General features: G+C 34.3%; 1 pseudogene; it reads left to right on the forward strand.

Moving 5' to 3' along the window:
- Positions 1–7161: 7161 nt before the first annotated feature.
- Positions 7162–7728, forward strand: LOC113255501 (ubiquitin-conjugating enzyme E2 E1-like; annotated as a pseudogene).
- The last annotated feature ends 3568 nt before the right edge of the window (positions 7729–11296 follow it).

Consider the following 11296-nt stretch of genomic DNA (forward strand, 5'->3'; position numbering starts at 1 on the left):
AGATCAGAAGCAAGGCAAGGGTGCCCCTCCTCCTTTCAGTTCTCCTGTTCAACATCATACTGGAAGTCTTAGATAGTACAATAAAGCAAGAAAAATATACAAATGTATACTGATTGGTGAAAAATAATGTATTTTTTTCTTTTAGCAGATGACCCAATTATTAGGGAATCAACATTATTAATTAAATAATAAAGAATCAGGGTACCTGGATGGTTCATATGGTTAAATGTCTGCTTTCAGCTCAGGTCATGATCCCAGGGTCCTGGGATCCAGCCCCACATCGGGATCCCTGCTCAGTGGGGAGTCTACTACTCCCTCTCTCTCTGCCCCTCCCCCCAACTTTGCTTTCTCGCATCTCTCTTTCTCTCTCTTTTAAATAAATAAATAAATCTTAAAAAATAAATCATTAAGAATCAATATGAACAAAAATAACTTCTGGAACTAATAAGTCATTATAGCAAGGCTGAAGGATACAAGGTTAATATAGATTAGTCAGTTACTTTCTTATATACCAGGAATGAACAATTAGAACTAGGAAATAAAAGCATAATACCATTTACATTCACATAAACAACCTGAAACACAGATGCAAATCTAACAAAATCATGTATAAGATCTGTATTAAGAAAACTATGAAACTCTGATGAAAGAATCAAAGATGTAAATAAATACAAATGATAATAATTAAAAATATTTATGTTTGTGAGTAGAAAAAATAAATATTTTCAAGATTGTCAGTTCTTCCCAATTTATATACAGATGCAACACAATCCCAATCAAAATCCTAGAGGGGAGACTGTGTGGCTCAGTCTGTTGAGCATCTGACTTCAACTCAGGTCATGATCTTGGGGTCCTGAGTTAGAGTCCCACATTGGTTCCCCACTCAGCATGGAGTCTGCTTGTCCCTCTGTCCCCTCCCATTCTTGTGCTCCCCCCTCTCTCTCTTTCACTTCCTCTCAAATAAATAAATAAAATCTTTTAAAAAATCCTAGAAAGTTATTTTCTGGATACCAACAAACTGATTCTATTGTTTACATAAATGGCATAACACCCAGAATAGCTAGCACAATATTAAAGAAAAGCAAGGTCAGAGTACTGATACTACCCAACTTCAAGACTTACTATAAAGTTGTAGTAATCAAGAGTGTAGTACTAGTGAAATAACAAAAAAATAGATCCATGGACCAGACTAGAGATCCCAGAAATTGACCCACAAAAATATACCCAACTAATATTTGACAATGGAACAAAAACACTTCATTGGGGATGGGGGAGGCAGTCTTTTCAAGAGATGGTTCTGGAACAACTGAACATTCACATGCAAAACAATGAATCTAGACACAGACTTTACACTTTTCACAAAAATTAACTCAAAATGGATCATAGACTGAAAAGTAAAGCACAAAGATATAAAATTCTTAAAATATAACATAGATGAAAAACTAGGTAGACATTCTTGGGTTTGGCAGTGACAAATTAAGACACAACACCAAAAGCATAATCCATGAAACAAAAGAAAGATATATTGGCTTTCATTAAAGTTAAAATTTTCTGCCTCGTAAAAGTTTCTGTTAGGAGAATGAAAAGATAAGACACATAATAAGAGAAATATATGCTAAACACATCTGGCAAAGGATTTATATTCAAAATTTCCCAAATAGTTCAACTCAGCAATAAGAAATCAAACTGCTTAGATAATAAACAGGCAAAAGATCCAAAGAAACATCTCACAAAAAAGAGATGTACACATGGCAAATAAGCATTTGAAAAGATGTTTGACATCATATACCGTTAAGGAACTGTATATTAACAGTTAGGTACTGGGGCTCCTGTTAAGCATCTGACTCTTGCTTTTGGCTCAGTTCATGATCTCACGGTCCTGAGATTGAGTCTTGTGTCAGGCTCCATGCCCAGCGTGGAGTCTGCTTGAGATTCTCTCTTTCCCTCTGCCCCTCCCCTTGCTCTCTAAATAAATAAATAAATAAACAAATAAATAAACAAAATCTTAAAAACACCATTTAGATACTATAACACATCTATTAGAATAGCTAAAGTTCAAAATACTGGCGACATCAAATGCTAATGAGTAGGTGGAGCAACAAGAACTCTCATTTATTGCTGGAGGAAATGAAAAATGGTACAAGCCACTGTGAAGGATAGTTTGGCAGTTTCTTTTAAAACTAAATATAACCCTATTTGTGATACAGCAATCACAGTTCTTGATATTTACCCAAATGAACTGAAATCTTAACTCCAAAGAAAAATCTGCCCATGAATGCTTGCAGCAACATTATTCATAATTTCACATTTGGAAGCAACCACAATGTGATTCAGTAGGTGAACAGGTAAATAAGCTGTGGTGCATTCAGACAATGGCATATTATTCAACACTAAAAAAGAAATGAGCTATCAAGTCACAAAAACATACGCAGAAACTTCAAATGCATATTGCTAAGTAGAAGAAGCCAGTTTGAAAAGGCTATGTAGTCTCTAATTCCAACTGTATGATTTTCCGGAAAATGCAAAACTAATATGACAGTGAAAGGACCAGTAGTTGACCAGGAGTTCAGAAGGAGAGAAGGAAGGATGAATAGGTGGAGCACAGTGGATTTTTAGAGCAGTGAAACTCTTCTGTAAGATACTGTAATGGTGGATATATGTTACAAATTCGTAAAAATAAAAACAGGGGATGTACAACACAAAGAGTTAACCTTAATGTAAGCTGTGATCTTCAGTTGATAATAATGTATCAATATTGGCTCATTATTTGTAAGAAGTACACCACATTAATGCAAGACATTAATAATAAAGGCAACAGTGTAGGGAAGGAGAGAACATATATGGGAAGTCCCTTCATTTTCACTCATTTTCTGCAAACCTAAAAATTCTCTGAAATATGAAATGTATTAAATTAGATTTTTTAAACTCAATTAATTAACATATAATGTATTATTAATTTCAGAGTTCTGTGATTCATCAGTTGCATATAAGACCCAGTGCTCATTACATCACATTTCCTCCTTAATGCCCATCACCTATTTACCGCATCCTCCCATGCCCCCTCCCCACCAGCAAGCTCCAGTTTGTTTGCTATAATTAAGAGTCCCTTATGGTTTCTCTCCCTCTCTGATTTCATCTTATTCTGTTTTTCCCTCCCTGCCCCTATGATTTTCCGTTTTGTTTCTTAAATTCCACATATGAGTGAAATCATATGATCATTGTCTTTCTCTGATTCATTTATTTTGCTTAGCATAATACCCTTTAGTTCCATCCATGTCATTGCAAATGGTAAGATTTTATTTTTTGATGGCTGAGTAATATTCCAGTGTGTGTACGTACATGCATGCGCACACACACACACATGTGTGTGTGTGTGTGTGTGTATTCCATATCTTCTTTCTCCATTCATCTGTCAATGGACATCTGGGTTCTTTCCATAGTTTGGCTATTGTGGACATTGTTGCTATAAACTTTGGGGTGCAGGTGCCCTTTTGGATCACTACATTTGAATCTTTGGGGTAAATATCAAGTAGTGCAATTGCTGAGTCATAGGGTAGCTCTAGTTTTAACTTTCTGAGGAAACTTCATACTGTTTTCCAGAGTGGCTACACCAGCTTGCATTCCCACCAACAGTGTAAAAGGATTAGATTTTTTAAAAATATGAGAAAAGGGATATAGTAAGTTTATAAAATTAGAAATAAAACTGACATTTCATGAGATAGCTGCCAAGAATTCAGTAAAGTAGTTTGATTATCATAAGACTTAAATAGAAAAGAAAAAGGAAAGAAAGAAGGAAACAACATGAATAAGCATGGCATTGCACAAGAATGAGTTCCAGTACATAGAATGTGTGTACAAGTCTTACCTATTTCTCTTCAAAATTTTAACTTTGCCCACCACTAATGTATAGATAATGGAAATAAAATAAATATTAAAATAAGAATTTTCAAAATTATCTTAGATTATTTTGATTTGCCATTCTTAAAAAAAATGTTCTCTTACTGTCTTCCTACTCTACATCTGACCATTTCTGTTTTTCATTAATTTCCCTCATTATTTCAACTTTTTACATGACATTAAAAAATCCTTTTCTTATTTTGTGTTTTTGTTTAGGAGAGAGAGAGAGACAACGAGAGAGAGAGAGCACACTCACACACAAGTGGTGGGGGGCTGAGAAAGAGACAGAGAATCTTAAGCAGGCTCCACACCCAGCACAGATCCTGACATAGGGCTTGATCTCACGACCATGAGATCATGATCTGAGCCAAAATCAAGGGTCCATGGCTTAATCAACTGAGCCACCCAGGCCTCCCTTCTTGTTTTCTTTTAAAAGATTACTGAACTTGCATTTTTCTATCAGCATTTACCCAATATCGTCCCATATTGTTCCCTGCCCTCTGCAATATTTCCAACCACCAAAAAACAGAGTCTCTTTACCTCCTTCTGAATTTTGGCTGGCCTTATTTGATAAATAAAGTGCAGTGAAGTGGTAGTATGCTTCTTCTTGGGCTAAGGCTTTGTATATTTCTACTCCCTATGTTAAAATTCTAAAGCCATGTGAATATGCTTAGCCTAGCATGCTGAAGGGTGGGAACATGGGGCTGTAGCCCAAGCTTTCCAAGATATCATTTGTGAATGACATTTATTAATGAGCCAGCCACAGCCAATCTACCAGCTGACTGAAGATACATGAAGTAAGCTCAGCTGAGATTAGTAAGAATGATCCAGTAAAAATCACCTAGATGTTTTGCTAACCTGCAAATGAGTACATGAGCTAAATAACTGCTTAAATTGCTTTAACTTACTAAGTTTTAGAATAGTTTATTATACAGCAAAAGTTAACTAAAACAAAAAACTTCAAAATACACTAATGACTATTAAAGCTTTTTTCCTTATGAATTTCTAAAATTTTTGTTATTTATTTATTATCCCCAATTGGATATCCCATTAGCAACTTAAACCTTATCAATATTGAAATCATTTTCTTTTCCAAATCTTTATTTTTTATATATTTTTCTTCAGCCATATTATTTAAAAATCATACAAATTTGAAAAATTATTGTAATTATGCCTTTTTATCCTTAATATATCACTAATTGGATAAAAAGGCATCCCAAATGTCTCATCTAAATGTCTTGCACTTTTTTTTCTATTTATAGTATAACAGTGTTTTCTCAGGACATGTTTAGCTATAACATGGATGATATAATCTCTTTTTAACTGTTGTTTTTATCTTCAGGGTTTCTTACTTCAAACTTTCTAGAAATATATTTCTATATTGCCATCATTATTATGTAAAATACTTCATAAAATTTATTTTTCTTAATACTTTTTAAGGAAAATTGTATTATATCTGATATATAAAAACAAAATCCATTATTATCAGTTCCTAGACTTCTTAGCTTTTATTTCTATCTTAATTTGATCCCTGATTCTCTCATCCTGCAGTCTACTCCAAAAAATACTTGTTTATTCCATACCTCTTTGTCTTTGTAAATGCTGTTTCCTCTGCCTAGAATTCCCTAAATTCACTGACATTGTATGTTGACTGTCCCACTTTTTCTTCAAGTGACAGCTCATATATTATCACCTATAACTATAGATGGAACATATTAGATAGGAATAAAAAATATGCTAGCTTAAAGTGTAAACAAAATCACTGAAGCAATATCTTTCATTATTTTTTTAAAAGCTCCTTTCAATCACTCAGTCAAAAACATATCCTGTACTTTTATGAGACTACTTTTGTTTTCTATGGTGTTACGGTTAAAATATTATCAGCACTTTGTTTTTCTCCAAAGCTTCCACTGCCTAAAATAAGCTAATATAATATTTATTCTTATTTTTGATACATCACTATATTCAACTCAATTTTAAACTTTTATATGCTTTAAAAAGACTATGAGTAAAATTTTCTTTCAACAAATAGGTCTGATATCATTGGAGGTGACAAATTTTCTGTCTTCTCTGCCCAGTCATGTAGTTAATATATGTCTTGCACAGCTCTATGCTTTAAAGAATTCTCAGTGTCTTTTTTTCTAACTGTACTGACAAAAATTAGATACTGAACTGATTATTTTTTTTTTTCAGTGTAGCTGTCCTTGAAAAGAGACCCTTTCTTTGGTAATATTTAACAGTTGTCATTCCATCACACTTTGATACCAACCACTTCTTCCACATTAGTGTTAAGCCCCTTATAATCAGCAGATGTATCATATCATACCGTCCTTGAGCTTCTAATTGACTGTCAGTTCTCAGCTCCATCTTCCTAAATTCAACATTTGGTGACAGTGCTTAGAAAACACTCAATTTTACTGATGCTCCTTAGGGATCATCTGAGATGTTGGAATAGTCGATGTCTTTTTTTTATTCTCAGTTTGTCATCGCTGTGAGACTAGAGTCATCACTGCACTTATCCAAAAAATCATGCAGTGATAAATGACATGCTAAAGACTTTAGGGATTATAGTTTTTTCTATAGTTGGTAATAGTTTGTTAAAAATCATAAAGAATTGCAAACAATTCCCGTATTATTAATGCCAGTAGCCGTTCTGATCAAATCAGGTAATTATACACTTGCCATTTTTTTTAAGCTTGAATAAAAAGCCTTACTGAAAGTATTTATCTTTTGTGACTATCATTTTGAGACATTTCTTCTTACAAGAAAATTTGAAGATTGTAATTAGAATTGATATAATTTTGATCTATAATTTGCATTTACTATGTTATGTTTCTTAAAATATCCCTTTTCTTTTAAATTTTTTATCAAAACACTTGCAGTAGTTGAATTTAGCAAACACCCCCATAATTCTTATGCTAAGGATTTTTATATTTTCAGCATTTGAATAAAATGATATTCATTGTCTAGATTTCCTGGCTCTCAAACCATAGTCAAAACTCTCTTGTGTAGTGATAGCCCCTTATTATCTCTCATCTAATTTAAAATACTATCTTCTTACTTCAATATTATGAAACGCTATTTGCTTGAGAATCACTTAATTTGACTTGCGCTTCTCTCCCAGGAGTGAGACAGGAGTGGCCACGCCCTCAGTAGCAGCCTCCTGGTCCCCACCAGTGGCAGCAAGGCAGGAAGAAGCAAGCTCAAAGAGAGGGGCTGTTTGCTGCGGGGTTGGGGCTGTTTGTTGGAGGCGGGGAGTTCTCTATGTGGGATGAGGATTTGAGGGACAGCACCAGCTCCTCCTCATATTCATCCTCCAACCAGCAAACCCAGAAAGAAACGAACACCCCCAAGAAGAGAGTAAAGTCAGAATGAGCAAAAACTCCAAACCAGCATCAACAGGATTCAGAAAGAACTGACAGACATCGCTGTAGACCCTCCATCTCACTATAGTGCTGGTCCTAAAGGTGGTAACATCTATGAATGCAGATCGACCATTCTAGGGCCTTTAAGATCCATGTTTGAGGGTGGTGTATTCTTCCTTAATACCACTTTTACACCAGAAGACTCCTTCAACCCTCCAAAGGTTACATTTTGGACAAGAATCTATCACTATAACAATAACAGTCAAGGAGTTATTTGCTTGAACATATTAAAGGATAATTGGAGTCCAGCACTAATCATTTCTGAAGTTCTCCTCCCTATCTGCTCCCTTCTTACAGACTGTAATCCTGCTGACCATTTGGGGGGAAGGATTGCCACGGAGTATAGGAAAACAGAGCAGAACATGACAGAATGGCCAGAAAGTGGACCAAGAGATACACTTCATAAATTGGGTTTTCACAATTCTTATATTATTTGTCACAGAGAGCACTGTTTGTGATTTTGAAGGGTGGGGTAGGTGGGTATTTCTATATCAGATATTATTCAATCATATTTCTTAAGATTTTGTTGTAACTTAAGGTATCTTGCTACAGTAGACAGAATTGATAATAGCAACTTTTAAAATGGTCATTAGTTCTGCAATATTAGCTGAAATGTAGTACAGAGAATAGACATTTGGGTTCAGTTGCTTATAGTCTGTAGATTTAAAATAGCTTAATTTTCTACAGGCTGCACACATGGCCACTTATGTAGAGTCCTTCCAAGACTACATATTTTTTTTTTTTTGATCAAAGGAATTGGAATTTCTTTTCCCTTCTTGGGAGAGAACATTGATATTTAACAGTATTTAGAGACTGTCATGTCTCTATATTCTTTTAAATTTTTTATCAAAACACTGTCATGTCATATATATATATATATATATATATATATATATATATATATAATGGATACATGGCAATAAGACACCATCTACAAAATGAGTACTTATGTATTTTATTTTATATGCCAACTTACTTCCTCATGCCAAGATGAGAGTTTTGACTAATGACTTGTGAAAGCCTTAAACTGTTAACTGAAAGGTATGCAAAGGAGTTGCTTAGTGGATTGGTTATATGCTGTGCATTACTTAGTCTGCATTTGTTACTGTGCTAATGAACAAATATAAAACAAACAAAAAGACTCTCTTGATTTATGAAACTCTCGTATATATTCTCATTTAATCCTCAGACAATGATGTTTCCTAACCAACTGTCCCACGGACTTACTCTTTTCCTGCCTTGAGCATTTGTTTTTATCACATCTACAAACATCCAAACACTGTCGGCTTAACAACTGCTTAAAAATATTTGTGTGATTTAGAGCTAAATGTAATTAAATGATTTAGAGCTAAAATATTTCCTCTTTATAAAATTGTTACTGGAGGCTCTTTTAATAATAATTACCAAGGTGTATTTGGCTTGATACCAATTTGTACACATTCCAGGCTTTCCTCCCTGGACTCTCAGTTTCAGGAGGGCAGTTTTGTATTTTCACTAAGGATAGTACAATGATTTGCGTAAACACTTCAAATGCTTTGGCATAAGTGATGAATACATATTATGTGATGAATTACAAATAATGAAAACGTCATTGTAGCATCATCATTTTTATTGCGAAATTTCACTTATATAAAGGTGATTATAAATCATTTTATATCAATGTCATTATTTTTCAATGAAATATTTAAAAAAGTATTTTCTAAAGCTCTATGTTTCAAATGAGTGGAAACCATTTACAAGATAAAAATACATAAATCTATCTCATGTTTGGGCAAGAGATCTAAAAAGGATATTGTAATTCTTAGGAGAGGAATGTTCTTATTTTCACATAGGTGACTGTCAAACCTTATGTGGTTTTGATCATCACCTTGCCAACTCATTGAAAGGCAGGGTGCTGTGCCAATGGCTCAATAATTCCAAACAAGTAAGTCTGAGAAGGGTCCAGGCCCTTCATTTTAAACCTTAAGTGATTCTTATAAGTATGACCCACAATGGCTTTTCCTTGCTTGTTTTATTTGTTGTTATTTATTTGGATGGGGAAAGAAGGTATACCAAAATTGAAAGAGTAATTTAGGAGTTATGTCACTTCATATAGTCAAAAATGCAGAAACTGTCTTCCCAAAACTCTAGAGAAAATGTATTTTTAGGAATTTAAAAATGGCTATTGAAAGGGGAAAAAATCCACAAAATGGTGTGTAGGTTGGGTTTGGGGAGAATGATGAATAATAAGAAATATAAGTTGGCGAGGACGAAAGATGAAAAAGGAACTTGGAAGAATACTTGGAAGAATACTAGTATTTAATTTGGTTTTTATTCTGATTTGGTCTTTCATCTCTACTTTCCTACTACATTCTTGTTATCTTGAAACTTTCAAAATATCACTGCTATAGTCGTGTGTGTGTGTGTGTGTGTGTGTGTGTGTGTGTGTGTGTGTGTTTTCCTGGGGAAATTAAAGCTGAGGAAAAGCAAACACATGGACAAAATGGAAGAAAGGTAAAGAGGACAGCTGTGGCAGGTGAAAACTAAGACTGGGTCTAGAAACAAATATCGGAGGTGTGGAGTCATAGAAAAATATAAACAACTCTTGAAGCATCATCAGAAGTGATATAATGGTAGTGGGAGATTTTTAGTACAACCTGGGTTGGAAGCTGGGATCATTTTATTGGATTAAGAAGACCATAAAGACTGCAAAAAACTGGAGGATCAGGTAATGTAGGTTTGAATATTAAAACTTATAGTTAAGGTTTTCTTAAGGTTTGTCTCCCTCTCTGATTTCATATTTTTTTTCCCTCTCTTCCCCTATGATCCTGTTTTGTTTCTTAAATTTCACATATTAGTGAAATCATACGATGTCTTTCTCTGACTGACTTATTTTGCTTAGCATACCCTCTAGTTCCATCCACATCATTGCAAATAGTAAGATTTCATTTCTTTTTTTTGATGGTTGAGTAACAAACTGAGGGACCCTGCAGGGGAAGTGGGGGAGGGATAACTGGGTGATGGGCGTTAAAGAGGGCATGTGATATAATGTAACTGATAAATCATTGAACTCTACCTCTGAAATTAATAATACACTATATGTTAATTAATTGAATTTGTTATTATTTTTTTAAAGATTTTATTTATTTATTTGACAAAGATAGAGACAGCCAGCGAGAGAGGGAACACAAGCAGGGGGAGTGGGAGAGGAAGAAGCAGGCTCCCAGCAGAAGAGCCTGATGTGGGACTCCATCCCAGAATGCTGGGATCACGCCCTGAGCCAAAGGCAGATGCTTAACGACTGAGCCACCCAGGCACCCCTAATTAATTGAATTTAAATAAAATAAAAGTTTTAAAAAGCTGCAGTAATAAAAACAAGCTTATGACAAAAAATAAAATAAATGAAAGCTTATTACATGTATTTAAGCATATGGGGAATGCTAATAATGAACAGGTGTGTATTTTTCCAAATATTTTTAATTAAAACCTTCTTAGAAATAGTGATTCTGATTAATGCTGGCAGATAATGATGAAAAGGGAAAGAGACATAAATAATAGCAGTTTGCAGGATACAACAGATGATGCAAATAAACGTTTCACAACAAAATTCAGAAAAAATGGGTGGTAATTGGATAAGATCTACAGACCAAGTAAAAATTCACGAACAAAATGTATAAAAGAATAGATTCCAACCAACCTGTCTTTCCCCACCCTGTTTTCTTGGAAGGACAGTTATTTAAGTAGCTTCCAGAATAATATGAAGATCTCCAGTCATTGAATCTGACATTAAAATCGAGGAAATGATTTGTTCTGTACCTCTGTAAGACATCACTTTGGGGATATGTATGTGAGTATGTAAGTCTGATAAAACCTCTCCATTACAAATTCAAAAAGCTGCAGCATAGTTTATGTCCAACAGACTATTTATCCATAGTCTAAGTACTTTAAAAAAGAAAAAAAAAAAAGATACTCTCTGAAACTTTGATACCTAGTCA

This window comes from Ursus arctos, unplaced genomic scaffold, assembly GCF_023065955.2.
Source record: "Ursus arctos isolate Adak ecotype North America unplaced genomic scaffold, UrsArc2.0 scaffold_11, whole genome shotgun sequence".
Classification (NCBI taxonomy): domain Eukaryota; kingdom Metazoa; phylum Chordata; class Mammalia; order Carnivora; family Ursidae; genus Ursus; species Ursus arctos.